We start from the raw sequence: 15,140 nt of genomic DNA on the forward strand, positions 1-15,140 counted from the left end.
GGGGTTAGATATGAATGGGAATCAATGGTAAGTCCCCACAATGATAGAAAACACAGTGTGTGTGTGTGTGTGTGTGTGTGTGTGTGTGTGTGTGTGTGTGTGTGTGTGTGTGTGTGTGTGTGTGTGTGTGTGTGTGTGTTTATTTTGGTCAAGTGAATCCCATTAGATTCCATTTCCAATAACAGCATGTTCTGCTGCGGTTGCATTTCAGTAGAGAGGTAATTTGCTAATGGCATGGCCCTTATTAGAAAGCAATTATTATTAATTACCAGTGGGTGATACAAGAGCTGATTTAGTCCTTAAAGCCCACTGTTTTCCTGACAGTGTGGCCAGTGTGTGTGTGTTTGTGTGTGTGTCCATGCTGTCTTTCTCAGAGATGATTGCCAGCCCCACACCATCGCCCTCACCTCCCACTGGCCTGCTGCCAAGCAGCGACATTGTCATTATCAGTGTGCCAGAGGGTTGGGTAAATGTCATTATTGTAGCTTGTGGATTCCTCCAGGGAATCAGCAGCTACCCGTTTAATTTCTCTAACAGCCCGGGAAATATTTGTTGCATCACCAGCCCTGTTCATGGCAAACATCTATCGCTGCTATGCAATTAACGACATAGATCATTTACATAGTCACAGAGCTAATTTTCATAATGTTCCTTTTATTATCAGAGGAAGAAATTAACCCAGGAATTTATTTACACACCCACTGCAAATGGTAACAGTGTGCTAATTGGCTGTTAGATGATTAATAAGCTTATAGCACATGCTAATGAATGGTGCACTCACTGTTTCAGAGGTGCTCCAGCACTGTGCTTGTGTTTTGGCAGCTTAATTAGACAGATAATTATGTACTTGTTGCTTTCACTTTCAAGCAAATACCATCAAACATTTAAAAAGATTAAACTTGCTTGCATTGCTATGTGTGCTGGTTCTCTAAGTTCTGTTTTACCAAATAAAATCGCAGCTAATTTGTTTCTCTACAGTGACATTGTATTGTCTTGATTTCTGTGCAGGAATAAGGAGAACTACAGACCATTGTTTAGTAACTAGGTGCAATTTAATGTGTAAATCAGTGGTAAATACAGAATACATTACTGAATAGAACCAATAAATGAAACAGGTTGCATAACTGTTGAATAATTTTGTATGTAAAATCACCATAATGACTTTCATTTTAGCCTGAAACATAACTGCCTTTAACTGGTGGCACAAGAAGGACCAGCAGGAGACAAATACCACTCTAATCCCTAAAACTTTTCATTGTTTCACTTTCGTAACACAGCAATCATTCATTATTCATTGTGCTTTTGCACTTAAGAAACCTTGTCCAGTCTTCAGTCTTGCCTCAGTTCTTTAGATGGAATCATGATGCAAAGACCAACATGTTCAGATGAGAAGGCTGAGTTTGTCTCAAGAGGCTATTTTCCTTGACTGTGTAATACTGTTGGGTAACCATGTTTAACATGTTGTTCTTAACACCGGTTGGGGATGGCAAGAAAGCCTTCTTTTTGCTATTTAAAGTGTATTCTCTCAAAACATAAAGCTGCACTTTGTAGATAATTACCGCAGTTTGTAACTTTCCTTACATAAGACCCAATCTGGAGCAGCTCGGTCTGTACAGAGAATGCACTTGGTGGTTTTATTCTGTCTGCTCTGTATAGAATAAAAGTTGTCTGTGGTGGTGAATCCTCTGGGGAAGCTGGCTATGAATATTTGATGTAAATTCTCCTTTTTATCCCTGACACGGCTCCGAGCAGGAGTCCTCATTGATCTGGTGTTATAATCACAGATTAAAGGAACTCTCCCCAAACAATTCCCTGTTTATACGCCGTGTTCATGACCAAGAGAGATTCGCACAGAGGCGCCGAAGAAAGACGGCTGCAGGATGAGCAGAGCTGCAAACACGCTGTCTTTAATGTGGCTCCCACCGGCTGCCGTGAACACCAAGTCTCTGGATCAGTTTCAGCTCATTCGCTCCCAAACTTGGCCTGAATCTAACATGTCATGCTTATGAACCGAATCCACGGAGAGATGAGCAGATAAAAGAGAAATGCAAACAGAGAAACTCTTTCATCAGGCTATTCAACAGATTTGCTTCCTGTGGATCTTATTGTTGTTTTTCTCCCCACAACACAGTATGCAAACTGTTTAACAGACACAAGATATATTGAGTAAATTAGTTTCTCCTTCACGTACAGTGCGAGAAGACAAGCTTTCATCTTGCACAAACCAGGTTAATTTGTGAAATCTTTGCCTGCATCTAATTTCAGATTCATTACAGTGTACATGTTTTCTTCTTTCTCTGATATATTACCATTTGACCTCTACTCATAGTTTTACTGGAAATCCATTCTTGAATGCTGATTGAAGAAACTTAAATACTGCCTCCTCCCTTCTGCAAAGACAGATAAATACCTAAACTGCAAGCCAATGGTATTTCAATAGGCTCTTGGCCTGCTGTCAAACCTCCATTTGTGAGTTTAAATGATTGGTGAATTTCATCTTAATTACAACAAAGTCGAGCCAAGCCCAGAGTTCATTCTCATCTTGTTCAGTTTGCCAATTATGGATGTGGCTGGCAACATGGTGGCTTCCACCTCTCATTTCTCAAACCCATATTGTCCCTGGAGCAGAGAAGATTGGTACGTGCCCGACGTCCCACCGCTGTGCTCAAAATGAAGCAGATGAGATTACTCTGTGTGCATGAAGACGGTTTCACCTAATATCAACTGTGAGCCTGCCCCATGCATACTAATCATATGGATATGTTCTTTCATATGAACTAGCTCTCACCTTCATTAGTGTATAAAATGAAACATACTTTTTCACATGATTGATATTCTGGGGAAGTGAGAGACTTCTGAGACTGATAACTGTGACAAAGCTAGACTCACTCTCTCCTCCTTCTCAGTTCTGTCAGCGCTGAAGAATAAGCTCAGTGTAGAGCGCATTAATACACGAGAAATCAGGACAGAGAGGTATTTTTGCTTGCTTTCGGTTGCTGCAAGAGGGACTGTTAATTCATGTTTTCCCATATCAGATTAAATTTGCTTTCTTCATGCATGTGCTAAAGATAATCTGTTCCGCAGCTAAAAGTTATGATTATCCTGGTGGCAAGGACAGAATCATAGAGAGGCTATAGCAGCCCCAAGTAATTAAATTAGCCCTGAATGGCTAATTGGATCAATTTGGAAGGCAGACACTGTCAAGGATAAGAGTAATCATCTATGCAGTAGCAATCTTTTATAGCTCAGACACGTCTTGTAAAAAGACAAGGTGTGATCCAGAAGGTTAATGTAATTACTGTCCAATTCTCTCACTCACTGTGCACAATAATGCTAATTAATCTAAGATCTCTGGACTATAATGAAGCGTGACAGCCAGGTAATGCTGATTATAGTTTTAAGGACATGACTGAATATTCTCTGTTATTCCCTCATCCCAGGCTCAGTGATGATGTTGCAATTAGCCACTCATTTTACACTTTTACAAGACTATTGGCTTCAAAGTGTGCGTCTACTGCAAGCTGAGTATATTTTCTTCTCACCTGCATGGCTTTTTAGTATGATAGTCATGCATTTTACCCCAATAAAGCAGTGATTTACATTTCATCCAAGGCGAGCTCACCCGGCTCAGTGAGGTGTAAAGCAATGTAATGAGAGAGAGACTTGGCTTATGAACAGAGCATTCATATTCATTAGCAGCAGACATTAACATATGAGGCCCGTGACAGATCTGTGATGCATGTTTTATGAATGCAGTTAATGGCACGCTGACAGCACGGCAGGCCATAAAGGACCAGAGCAATCCACCAAATGAAAGCCACAGAGCAGTGGGACGATTATTGATTCTCCCCTGTGTCCTATTGATCTCTGACGTTTTCATCTGGCACAGAGCTGCTAATCTGCTGTGTATCAGAGAGACACCCACAGTGCAGCCCATTGACTCTGCTATCAATAGCCACAAAGCTGGATATCATTAAATCCTCATCACTTTGTTTCCCCCGGCCAGCCGCCACAGACGACTGAGCTCCCTGCGTGACCTCTGAATAACCACTGTCCACTGGCTTGTTTATGGCCTCGGCCTCTGGTGCCTGACATTTACTGCCTCTTTTTTAATAGGCCAGTCTAACAGCTTTGCTGTACACAGAACTGATATTGACCACTGCCTCAAAGTGTGTGACTGGACACAGTTTTATCTCATCAAGTGAGCACATATACTAGGTCACCTACTGTCAACAGAAAACACACTCTAGCTTTGTCTGCCAACAAGGGTTATCTATACCTTAGTCATCAAAGTAAATGTTGAAAATAGGATAGAAGCTTTTTGAAACTAGATCAAACATGCTACACAATTTTTGGGAAATGTACACAGGGTTGACTAATGTCTTCTGTGGCTTGGAACTGTCCTTCCAAGAAAATCAACAGTATCACTTCTGGTTCAAAGCAAATACAGCCTGTTGACGTGTCCAGCATGAATGAACAAAGTCACAGAGTTTAACAGAAGAGATTTGTCTTCTACCATGAGTTGAGCTCGATTTTACATCTGGTCACATCGTTTCACTTTATCAGGACTGCTTGTTGTTATGTTGTAATGCTGTAACCTTCAGCGTACTTTTTTAAGGCACCGTATACATATCAAAACCACTAAACATCAGAAACAGAAGCCATCAGTCCAAAGTCTAATGTCCTCTGATGATGTTGTCACCATTGATCTTTTTGAGGAACCACAAGTGTGTAGCATGTGGGTAATGTTGTGAAAGTGTGTAATTTAACCAAAACCAGGATCTCTTCCTCAACCTAACCAAGTATATTTTGTGCTTTAACTTAGATGAGTAGTTTTCTTGCCTAAACGTGTTCAAACAGTGGATGAAAACAAAAACAAGTTCCAAAACAAAACTAAGTAGAAAGTCAAGGTACAACACGGGACACATTTCCGAGAAGAAAAACACTGCAGCTTGCATCTCATCCACCCCTGCTAACATTCTATAAGGTTATTTTAAACTGGAGAAAGTCCTGTATGTCTGCCACCAATTGCACTTAATATCGATGTGAGTGATACTGACACCAAAGGACACCTTGTGCCTATCTGTCAGACACAAACATCTTTGACATCCTGGGAATAAGAACAAGTTTGACAGTCAACAGTAGTTTCTTTTAACCATAACGACAATTATTCCCATGCTGCAGTCCTGTGTGTTTATTATTGTAACCAAGATGTCTGCTAACCTGAACAAAGCAGTCATTTCAATCTAAACCTTTCCCAAGTTGTTTCTGCAGTTAAGCTAAACCCTTATCATAGTGTTGTCAGATCAGAAAATGATCGTGTGGATGATGTCAGGATGACGTCTCTCTCTCTCTCTGAAACCCTCCAGCTTTATAAAAGTGATGGATTTAATGGTTGGAGTAGCCCTTTAGCTACTAAGATATAAAGAGGAAAATGAAGATTATTTGTTGTTGGTTTCTGTCTCATAACAGAGTATGAACAGTCCGAACATATCATAGGTCACATCGTGATGATTTGCTCATTATTATTTCCAAACTGCAGTTACCAGGGTGACAGCAGTTTCTACAAGGACCAAGTAGAGAGTCATCAGCAGGGCAGCAGTGATGAGACAGTACAGACAGTACAGCACAGGAGGAGCCACTCTCCTCCAGAGAGTGGGGCACCGGTGGGACAAGGACGGTGACACAGGGATCGATGATGCTTAAGGTGTGGGGGTGACAAGGACAGGTGCAGGGGAGCGCCCTACCATGGTCCATTAGAGACGGAGCCTCCCTGCTGAGAGCAGACAGCATGATAAACAGCTTCAGCTCTGATAATACTCCGGCTGATCAATAGCCTGTCCGCCCGCCCTCCCTAAGGGACAAGCAGGAGCAGCAGCCATGACAGCTGACCCTCAAGTCATGTGTCTGAGTGTGTGCATGTGTGTCTGCACAAGGGAGGTTTAGGACATCGAATGGAGAAAACTATCACTGAATCAGATGGAGCGTCACAATGCCCTATTGACCTCTCTGCCTAACCTTATCTTCATAGTGTAATAGAATCAACCAAGCATATCCAATTAGTATCTGCATGTCCTTCACTTAAACTCTAATGGTTTATTCATAGTAGTACATAGGAGACAGTTTCACATCCTCCCCTGTCTTTCTCACACAGACTACTTTGTTCCACCTGCCTCTGTCCTGCACTGCTCTTTCCTTTGGAGCATTCATCCTAAAGAGACTGTGCAAACAGGAAATTGTTACTCTTATCTATTAGACCTGAATTGAAAAGTCGAACAATTGATTAATTGGTTGTAAAACAATTAATCTTCAAAACTAATTTAAATGCAGAACATTCTCTGTTATAGCCTCTCAAATGTGGGATTTTGATGCCTTAAACTGTCTTCTGTGGCTGTAAATAATTGGGGATTTGGACTGTTGGGTAAAACACAACAGTTGAAGATGCCCGTTTGGGCTTTGGAAAAAATAATGTGTATTTCTGACATTTTATTGACAAAAAATCTTAAAATAAATTGATAATAAAATAATTGCTAAATACATAGGTCAAAAATGTGACATTGACTGATAAAGACTTTAAAATGAAATCTTTGCATGAACGCAAGCAGATTATTGACATGCAGATAACAAGTGTCAGGGTGAAAGTTTACAGTTTTGCTTGAGAATGTTGCTTCAGAATATATGCATGTAAATCAAAGTACTTTTGTATTTGAGAACAGTGTATTTGTATATCTACACTGACCAGTGGGTTGTCATCAAAAGAGTTTGTTTCGCATAGCCAGACCCTTCTCCACAGAATGAATCAGACTCGTATTCAGTGATGCTAAAATGAGGATGCAGCAATGGAATTGTTCTGGTCAAACATTTGTCTCAGGTGGGCGAGTACTGACATTAAAATGGCAGGTCTGTCCTATGACCCAACGCAAATCCTCGAGAGAACCTTTCATTTTCAACATGTAAGTTGATGCTCAGAGATTATTATCGCTGTTTCCAGTATAGCAAAGGGGATTTTGAAAATGATAGCACACAAACAGTGGAAAGGAAGGAGAAAATTACATAATATATGCAGAGGAAGTGCATTCTTATGTCTGAATTGTCCGTGTGGGGAGCCAGACTACATTAAGAGTAGACATAACAATATGATAATTGGCCAAAATGAGTTAGACAACATAGGCATATCAGATATCTGCGAAAACCCATTGGGTATCATTAGTAGAAACAGTAATGATTATATTAAGGTGAACTATTAATAGCTAGTAATTATGTTGTCATTGCTAAATGCTAATTAAATGTAGTGTGCTTAAATGTACAGTTTTTGTATGTTTTTGAACTCGGTAGTTTTTACTCTACATATTGGTTGATCAGTGATCAGCTTTTATCAGTTTTACTAGAATGTCTAATGAATTATTGTCAAAGTGAAAAGGACCATAAAAATGTTTTGTCAAAGAGGAACCTGCCAAGTGTATAAATTCGTAAAAATCTGCCTCTTTAAGATAAAAGCAAGAATTTGAAAGTAGAAGGAAGAGGAAGTAATAGTGTTTGAGCAAGTGGTTGCAGTGCTGCATCAGTAGGTGGATATGGAAAAACAACATGAGCTGAGGCGCACACACACACATAGACTGTAGTGTTGTCACTCACTGAGTCAAGACCACATGTCTGCTCTGAAGTCCTTTCTTCTCAACGTGCCTGTGTTATCGCACAGCTACAGTTGTGGCTTCAATGGCGGTGAGACATCCTGACTTGGAAAGTGAGACTCCATATCTTGAGCAACCCCACAAGCCATAAACCACAGGCAGCAGCTTCTGCAGCCCAGCTTGCTGTGACTTCAAACACTAACAAGCTGGAATAACATTTTGCTTGGGGTGGCTTCCCTTGACGGCTCCCAGCTGCTGGCAAGCTGATGGAAGTAAGACAAGATTTATTACAGGCCTTGTCGCATTTGGATAAAACCTAACCGCATCGTATAGAAACTGTGGGATCACAGAATGTGTCATTACTGCTTCTTTCTCTGTAGATCAGCACAAGATCCGGGGTGGAATCAATCCGCTGGAAAATCAATTTCCATGTCTGAGCTTGCATCCTGCTGTCAGTGGTTCTTGAAAGCTGTGTGTGGAATTAAATTGACATTCTCGGTTGACAGTGAATTGCTTTAAAACCTGCTTCGATTTAGATGATACTCCAAAACCAGAATAACATACCTCATCAGCATATAAAGCTGAAAAAAACACCAGAACTGAATCCTCACACTCTGAGATAAACTTTCATCCTACATAGTTTCCGCTCTCATGATTTGTTAAGATCTGTTTTACTCTTGTGTCGAGTGTCATGCTATTTCACAACAGGAAATGTGAGGCGATGATGAACCAACAGTCTGACCCAAAAAACACCCTCTCTGTGGGACTATAGGAGCACAGATGGAATGACAAAGTGCAGATTGGTGGGAGTCTGCATTTGAAAAATTTAAACATATTGGCCCGAGGATAGCGGTGAATTGTCCTCGCTGAATCACCCACTTTGGAATGAATATTTAATTCACAAAAGTGATACTTACCTTAACTCAACAAGTCACAACAGATACTGCTGCTGTACTCATAGTGTTGCTTCATACCTGTAGAACAAGGAAGTGAAAACACAAGTGAGCAACGCACTTTCACCACAGAAAGACAAGAAGTGGGTGGAAAGTATATGAGATTTTCACTTACAAGAGGAGTTTGTGAGCTGTCAGCGCTGCTGTTGAAAGGTCAAGTAGTGTGTGTGTGTGTGTGTGTGTGTGTGTGTGTGTGTGTGTGTGTGTGTGTGTGTGTGTGTGTGTGTGTGTGTGTGTGTGTGTGTGTGTGTGTGTGTGTGCTGTGTCTGCATATGGTAAGATATCAGCTCTGCTCTGCTCCAAACACTCCAGCAGAACAAATCTATCACAGATGCACCAACAGACAAGCTGCTGAGGGCTGAGAGATGACATGACACTCTCACCCTGCCTCCATCTTGCCACATTGTTCTCTACACGTAAACTGTTTCACCTCCTCTCACCTCGACTTCAATATGAAATTCAACACTGCAGTGGATCAAATTACATTAGAGACCGTAGCCGCACATGTCTAGTTTAAACAGCGAGCCGTCTTGTTTTGATTTTAATGAAATTATAATTGGGCGGTTTGTGTAAAACAAAACAATAAGAGCAGATTTTTGCAGGGATACGTGCTGTTTATCCTCCTGAGAAATGGACATGGGACCACCCACCTCGGCTTGAATATGAGGCAGGCAGGCTGCGGCCGCAAAGCAACGAGGCCTCTCTAACCAGATAAATCTCTGCTTTCATGAACCACATGAGAGGGGTCTACATCTGCAGAACATTTCAGACTACATTTGGACTTAGCGCAACTTACAATTTAAACATCAGAGAGCTGTGAAGAGGTGGAAATTAGGGATTTGGGTTTATATGATGGAAAGTCGTGCGGTTACAAAAACAGGATGAGTGAAAGATGGTTATTCATCTGAGCTGGGCGGATTAAACAGAACACCTGTCTCTCTCAGCAGCCTGTCTTCCCTCTGTCTGTCTGTCTCAGCCAACAATCTCCACAGCTATGAAAGACAAATTGTGATGTATGGTTTCAGATAAGGCCCATCAACATTATCAATAGCACCCCCCTATGCAGACTGTATGTTTGGGGGGCTGAATCATCATCTGTATGTCTCCCAGACAAGCTAAATGAAGTTAAGAAATGGAAGCTGATGTTGGTGCTTTTTTTTCTTTCCTCTTTCCACATTATTTTGATTTATAACTGCAAGTCAGACTGCATTGCACTAAAAATAACAAAGGAGCAGAAGCAGCACTCGCGGTTCTGTGATTGTATTGATTTTGATAGCCGGCCATTGTGTTTGTGTGGCTTGGGGCGTATTTTATCGAGAGCAGTAAAATAACAAAGGAGATGGGCTGGAAGTTCTCTATGTATACCAATCAGAATTTATAAATTGCTCCATTACCTTTATTTCCCTTGGTTACTCTGGGAACATTAGCAATCATTCTCTCATGGGCTTGCCTCATAAAACTAATAATCTGGTGATTTAGTGCCTCGTGGCACAGTGCACCCAGTCTAGCCCACTCTAATCCATTCATCTTGCCACCTATTAGTTTTATTTTGGAGGGACAAATTGCTTTCCAAGAGAAAATGGGTCAATAGGTGTCCTCTATTAGAAATTGCTAACAATGTAACTGTTTTTTTTTTCTTCTGTGCATGTGTTTGTTGGAGTAGTGGGGCTGATTATCATTCTATTTGCATACCGGGAGGTTGCCTCAATTATCTTTCTCGGGCTGCATGACAAATTGCAAATAGCCAAGGTTATATATGCAATACTTAATTTATTCTGGCTTTGCTTCTGTGCGGGTTTGTTGGTCTGTGTGCGTATGCCTGGGTGTGCAGCAAAATGAAGTCAACATTGTTCTACTTCTTTCGGTGTGTGATTACGGAGATGGATGTCAGCGCTGTGAGCCGAGAGGACTTCTGCTGCATGGTGGCTCCGTCCCAGTGTCCCATTAGCGGCTCCTCAGGGAGAGAAAGACCTGGAATCTGGGGAGACAGACCCAGATTAGCTCACAAATCACTGCCCTGGGGACCATTGCAAAACAGTGACTTCATCACTCTGAGACTTCTGTCCTGTGATCTGGCTGACGGTGCAGTCCAGCAACAGTCGCTCTCAGCTGATATGAGCTGGCAGCAGACTGTGGTACAACACACCCCACCCAGAAGTGCCAGGGATACTCAGCATCTGTATCGTTGTAGTAAGTTTGTCATTTCAGTGACTTAATCTGTTTAATTTGTCTATAAACCAGCACAGTTCAGTTTATTTTTCTGAACCAGGCATACAGCTAAGTGTGCTTTTAAACATCAGATAGTAGATATGCTCATTTGTAAGTGATCACACCACACAAGCACTCATTCCACAGTACAAATCCTGCAGTGTTGCTGTTGCTTCTCAGCGGCTGCCACTGGCTGTGAAGCAGTTGTTTGTGAAGCCCGGTGTGTAGCTGGGTCTGTAATAAGGCCTGTGGATCCCTCCCTCCCTCCCTCAGAGGTCTGTGGTCACACAGCTGGCCCCGTCTGGCCAACCACTCCAACCTCACCACTTCCCCTCTCTGGGTGGGATGACAGTCGCAGGGAGCAGGGAGAGAAGAAGGAAGGGGGATGGCCTTCGACTGGCCGCTCCCCAGATGTGGCCTGTCTGTCTGTCTGTCTGGAATGTGCTGTACATACAGTATACAGATAGAGCGGTTTTTGGACAAACAGGGAGGGTGTGTTTATGTATCCTAAAATGAACCTCTCACAGTCACATGGCACCTTTGTGGCCTCTGGACCTCAGAGAGCCTGTCCCACGTCAGCTGGTCTGCTTATCTGCCGTCAGGACACACACCTCCACACAGCTGTAGTACAGACGTTTATCAAAAGTGAGGCGTGCTGTCCACTAATATCACTATCACCGCACACAGTGTGCAGCTGACAGTGAAAACAAATGCTATGGGGTGAACTCTTGGACTAAATAGAAGTTGACAGTTTTAATTCCGGTTCCTCTGGGGACTTACTTTAACTGGCTGAGAGGAGCCGTCTCCCACAGTACACCCTGGTCCTGCTTTGTTAGTCCATGAAGGGTGGAGGGGATGCATTTGTCGCATGAGGGGAGTCATCATGGTCCCCCGGCGGCCGACCTCTGTCCCCAGCAGGCTGTGCTGATGTAATCTGCCAGACTAAAACTTACATTTACACAGGATGCACAGATGAGATAAGAGGCCCCAAGGCCGGCTTATCTGCTGCTATCAGAGGAGAGGAGCCGAGCCAACTTTCCTTCTCCTTCTCTCCCTGTGTCCTGCAGCCCTGCTGCTCTGTCAGACTGCAGCAGATTTGTGTAATGACATCAGAGGGAGACTGAGGCCTGGCGACAGTGGCCCAAAGGCGCCCGAATCATAAACCTAATTGGTGGCTGTCGCAAGTTAACTACATAGCAAATTTCCACATTCTCCCTGTGCTGCTTTATTATTTGAATGGCTGCGAGCTGGGAATAGCTGTCTTAAACAGCTTGTACCATTTGTAAGCAGCTTCTGTATATAGAGGGGTTGTGGAGAGGTATTTAAAGTTGTTTAAGCGTTCCAGTGTTGCTGCACCTTCATTTCTCAATCAGTGTGATTCATAGCCTTTACTCAGCGTGTTGCGCAGTCAGCTTGCCTTGTAGTGGTAGTGAGGTTTAGGGAACATGAGCAAAGGTAACTAGGACATAATGAGGGAAATGATGTGTACATTTATGAAGAATCTTTGGCTTCTTTGCCTGAGGAGCTATTATAATGATGTGTTGCCTGTCTTGGTTACACAGCCATAGTCACTGCACGCAACCATAGTCCCTCCGCCGGAGGCACCCACTACACCACCACATTCAAAAATACTGTGTTTGGCCCAGCCAATCGGCTGGCTCCACAGGCCAGGGTTAAGCGGCTTCCCGACCTCAAAGCAAGGGGTCAGTGTGGAGGAAAAACATCACACAAGAGCCACAATTGCAGCCCTCAAACATGAAAAGTCTCTTTTTATTTTTGACAGACTTCCCACTTTTAATGGCCGGGTCTACGTGCTGCATAAACAAACAGTGAGGCTTGGTCTGCACAGGCAGCCAACAGCGGTGGCTTTGGTGGTGAGCTGGATTACAGGCTACGATGGAGCTGTGGTTAAGATGGCACACACTGAGCTCTGCTTCGACTCTGTGACAGTCAATCGAGCTCTCTCCCACTTTCTAACAGCTCAGTGGTGACTGCAGCATTTCCAGATGTCAGAGCTGTGGCTTCTACATCAGCCAATCCACACTAGAGGTTCACTTAGGTGTAAAATATTTCCTGCATCTGCTGTTTCATATAAACTGTGCTGACTTTATTTCTACAGACACTTGATAGACTACTGTATATTATGTTTTTATTCTATACCACATATCCTCATTTCACAGTCTTTTCCTGTAGGAGCAGATATATGCTAATATTTGACTTTCAAATAAAAAACTTTAAAAAGGATTTGTGTTATATAAACTTAAATGCCAAGTCAGGAGTTCCCTGTGTGCAGCAAAGTTATATCCAGTCCCTTGCATCACCTATAGCTCCTCTTTGTGTTTGTGTGCTGTTTTTATGCTGCTGCTGCTGCTGTGATGGATCTACCAGTGTTTGCTCCTCCCACTTCTGCTGCAGCGCCTCCTTTTTCCAACACTGTTAATGACAGCAAGTTTAATTAGTGCCAGCAGATCCTCCACTAACTGTAACTTCATTACCAGTTGTCAACAGGCCAAGCGACACTGCACATAAACACAGCTCATTATGACTGCTCTATCTTTTGTCTCCTCCCTGCTCCAGAATCTCATGCTATTTATCTCGATGTATCTCTCGCTATATATGCATATATAAATCTCACACCATAATGAGGGTGCTCCAGTCGGAATGGATGAGAAGTCGTAAGGTCGTTTTTCACTCCCTGTTCAGACAGAGGCCATGAGACTAAGCCAGGCTTTTGTTTAAGCTCCCCATTAAAAGCTAGAAACAGCTGTGATGCGATGTGTGTTTCATGTAGAAAATATTTGGCAGTGATTATCCAAACAGTATGCAATAGTTAATACCGAATGACTCTTAATCATGAGGCAGCTAATTGAAGTCAATCAGGTCATCGCATATATAGTGGAATCCATGTGAAATCCATCTCATATTGATTTATTCTCTGAACCATAAATCTAAAGCATATCACTGTTACCCTTTCCCACCTCAAAATGCATTGATTGACCCCTGTGCAATCTTTAGCAACCAGATCAATTTTCTCAAATAAAGATCTGTGGTGTTCCGTGGAGGTTTATGCATCCCTAACAGTGGTTCTGGCAGTGCACATGTAGCACTGTGCCAGTAAATCCAGTCTCAGCCCACAGAGGAGTGATTTATGAGACTTCAGAGGGTAAGCTTTCATGACTTCACTCTCTTTTCTGGAGAGCTGTGTATACGACATGTAAATGTGATCATTTGCCTGGTCAATTATCCTCCATCCTTGCTCTGTTTGGCTGGCACTGCGCGGCATTTCAGCACTGTTTGGCGGCTGATAGAGAGATAACCCCAAGCCTTGTTAGATTCCTGACAGGCGCAGCTTGTCAGTCTGTGGTTCTGAAACCTCCCTAATCAAAAAATCTCTTGGAGTGAGCCAGTGGATTCTGCAGGGGTGAGTGTCATCAAAGCCTTTCATGTTGTCCGGCTAAAGGGAGGGAGAAGGTAGAGGAGAGAGCTTTAGCAGGTACACTGTGCTCTTTGTTTACCCTTTCTCTTACCAATCTGGTGCACAGATGGCCAACAATTATTTCTCTGTGTGCGCATAGCCGCTGGCGAGCCACCAGCTTTTCAGATTGGTGTAATCCTTTATTATTTATGATTGTCTGGGATTTTTGGATCAAGATTGAACACAATCTATTGAATGACTGTGAGGAGCAGGAGGCAGCAGACTGAAATGAAATGCAAACAAAGAGAGTGGAAATGGAGAAGTCAGGGCATCCATAATGAAGATGTGATGCTCACTGTTAGTAGAACTGCTCCTGAATCCAGCACACTTTAATCCCATTAACACTGACTAAATATACCATTTGTTTTAAGCTTGCCAGTGGTGGTGTTTATGCTAATAGCCTGGCTGCTTCAGGCGATTTCAGAAGACTTTTGGAGGGCACCGGCTAATAATTAGATTTAATAAGGAAGTCAATTTCTATCCTCATTTGAAATAAAAATAAGAGGCTTAGCCTCTCATAGGACAGGCATTAATTTGTTGATTTGGTCTCGCTTTCCCTCTCCGGGCTTCTCTTTCCATAATTCTTTAACCCGTTTGTGTCCTTGTTTAGGGGACTAGTCAGGAATAAATAGAGTGACAGCAATATTCTGGGAACAGAACACATGTTTATAATCAAGGGTTTTGCTACTACTTACTAACCCCTTACTGATATGAAGGCTGCAGAATGATAAACAGCCGTGAACAGTATAGTGCAGCCTGCATCTGAATTAGAATACTTCTAGATTTTGCTACTGCATTTTAACAGCAAATATTATTTTATTCATTCCCCTCTATTGGGGAGTAAAAATCCCAAAATATACAATATATTACTAG

Source organism: Acanthochromis polyacanthus, chromosome 8, assembly GCF_021347895.1.
Source record: "Acanthochromis polyacanthus isolate Apoly-LR-REF ecotype Palm Island chromosome 8, KAUST_Apoly_ChrSc, whole genome shotgun sequence".
NCBI classification, from domain to species: domain Eukaryota; kingdom Metazoa; phylum Chordata; class Actinopteri; family Pomacentridae; genus Acanthochromis; species Acanthochromis polyacanthus.